We start from the raw sequence: 2884 nt of genomic DNA, 5'->3' as shown, positions 1-2884 counted from the left end.
ATTGTGCTGTTAGAAAAAAAGTTACGAATTAGTCAAATACTGAACATGTTGAAAATGTTCGAATTTCATCTAAACTTCAATTGGTAAACAAATCGACGAGTACACATAGAAACCAGTATTGTTGGTGAGATAATACTTGACTCGTAGCAAGAGAGAGATGCATGTGGTCTCATGCGTCCCACATGTGAATACAATTAGAAACCACTTGATGTACCCATCCATACGCTCACTCACTGGGGAAGGGTTAAACCAATGCCCCGTCAAACACACACACACACACATGCAATCACACACACACACACACACACACATTTATGCATACAACCTCACACAAACACAGACACACACGCACACACACACACACACACACACACACACACACACACACACACACACACACACACACACACACACACACACATTGTAACATGCATCTATATGTGATCTGTCTGCTGTGGCTTCATAAAGGAGAAAGCTCCGCCCATCCTATTGTGGCAACCAATCAAAAACATCCCCTGACAGTTAAACTGAGAAAAAGGAGGAAATAACGGGGCGATGACGGATCAAAACTTCACCAAATAAGAGGGGGATGGGGGTGGGATTTGAGAGAGCGGCGGGGGTCGGTGAAGACGGGGTATTCATGGGGGGGGGGGGGGGGGGGGGGGGTTGTAATTCCTGTCTCGAACACAGGAAGTGTTGGGATGTTCTGGGGCTGACTCCGGGGGCGGATCTCAATGCGCTGTCTCGGGTTGCTGTGTGACCAACGCTCTGTCCACTGGAGACACAGTACAAAACAGGCCAAAAACAACCCCCTTAAACCCCTTCATCCCATCCATCCTTCCTTCCGTCTCTCCGTCCAAATGTCCAGTCATCCGACCATTCCAATCCGGCCCTCCGTGGGGGAACGGTGAGAAAGCAGACACTGATCCTTTCTCCTTCTCCCCTGGGTGCCATTCTGGCTGGGTGGGTGGGGCTTGGATGGAGAGGGTGTAGAAGGGATGGAAAGTACGGGAGGTCTTGCGGGCACAGTCATGTAAAGGGCGTATCGATCTGAGTGGGGGGGGGGGGGGGGGGGGGTTCAGGCGCGGTCAGTGATTGGCTGGGAATGTTCCGGTTAGGCGCGGGGACAGGAGGTCATCGTCTGCGAAAGTCCGGTGGTTCTATACTCGACACCATGGAGAAAGGAGAGGGTCCTAATCCTAATTATTCAAATCATACAGAATATTAAACAAATTAAAAAGGGGGTCGGGAAAACAACTCGAAAATGTAGAGGTATATTAAAAAAAGAATTAAAAAAAAAATCAAAAAGGCGTGATATAAAAACAAACGAAACAACCTAAGAGTCAGTGACCTTATGGCACAGGGGCCGTCGACGTGTGGAAAAAGAGAACGCAGAAAGTGAACTTTCCCCGTCGACGCCCATCGCAAAAAAACAACAACGTAAAACCGAATAAATTAAAGCTGTCAGAGGAGATCGACTCTGGTCTCGCGCAGCAGGTTGTGGTTCTCTCTCTCTCCCTTGCCCTCCCTCTTCCCTCTCTCCATCCCTCCCTCCCTCCCTCCCTCCCTCCCTCCCTCCCCGCCCCCTCACTCCTCGCGGAGCTGCAGGCGGTAGCGGCTGTGGCGGATCTGGAAGAACAGCCTCTCCAGTGGCGTGCGGCTCATGCCCGGCAGCCGGTAGTCGTCGCTGCGGCCCGTCCGACGGAAGCCCAGCGACTCGTACAGCTTGTGCGCCGCCATCTTCACGGCGGTGGTGCCCAGCACGACGGCGGCGTAGTTGTTGCGCACGGCGAACTCCAGCACGCGCCGGCCCAGCGACTTGGCGATGCCCTTGCCGCGGTAGCGGGCGTCGACGGACATGCGCCGCAGCTCAACCGTGTTGTCGTCCTCGCGTCCCTGCGCCGCCACGATGCCCACCACGCGGCCCTCCAGCATGGCCACCCAGAAGCAGGATCCTGGAGGAGGGGCGGGGGGAGAGACACACACACACGCACACAGGGTGAGGATAAGCACACACACACACACACGGTTAGGTCGAAACCAGATACACACATAGTTAGGATAAACACAAGACAGGGTTGGGAATAACACACACACACATACACGTTTAGGTTGAAGACAGGCAGTAAGGATAGAAACGCACGCAAAAACCCAGTTAAGATAAAATGACACACACACACACACAGGGCTCAGATAGCAGTTCAAGTGGCAGACATGCATTTCAGGCTAATTCAGGCTTCCTTGTTGTTTGGGGGGGGGGGTGAGAGAGAGATGAGAAAGGGGAACAGAGTGAGGGATGGAGGAAGGGTGTTCTCCAGTGACTAGGGCTTAATGGCATTAAGCAATGATATGTTGATAATTAAAAGCACAGTTATGACTGAGCTGTCAGTCAGGGACAAGCCGAGAGGCCCCGAAAGAAGAGAGAGAGTCAGGGAGAGAGAGAGCGAGGGAGAGACCCCCATAGTGTCACAGAGTGAGATCTTACACAGTACAGGTTGGCTGTCTGGTAAGAAAACCTTGCAGTGTTGGCTTTTCTGGCTTTTTTCTAAAACTATTTACTAAGGTTGCATTAACCTTTGCATATCATTAAAGAAAATGCATGCGAGCAATTTGAAAACTGCAACGTGGTCAGTGGAAACCATCCAGATCAGCTAAATCATCTTATGAGTTAGGAGTTTGACTTGTTGCCAGCGACGACGATGATGAGATTTGTGTTGTTGAAACGAACCAATGATCGAAAACACAAATTTACCGAGGCAGTAGCGTTGTGTAATTTACCAAATACGTCATCTTTTGAATTTAGACTCTAATTATCATTGTGCTCCGTTGTTCTATCATCATGATCCATTCATCTAGCGAACATACTCTTGAGCCTTTAAATGAA

The sequence above is a fragment of the Gadus macrocephalus genome, chromosome 17 (assembly GCF_031168955.1).
Source record: "Gadus macrocephalus chromosome 17, ASM3116895v1".
NCBI classification, from domain to species: domain Eukaryota; kingdom Metazoa; phylum Chordata; class Actinopteri; order Gadiformes; family Gadidae; genus Gadus; species Gadus macrocephalus.
This window is presented reverse-complemented; position numbering follows the sequence as displayed.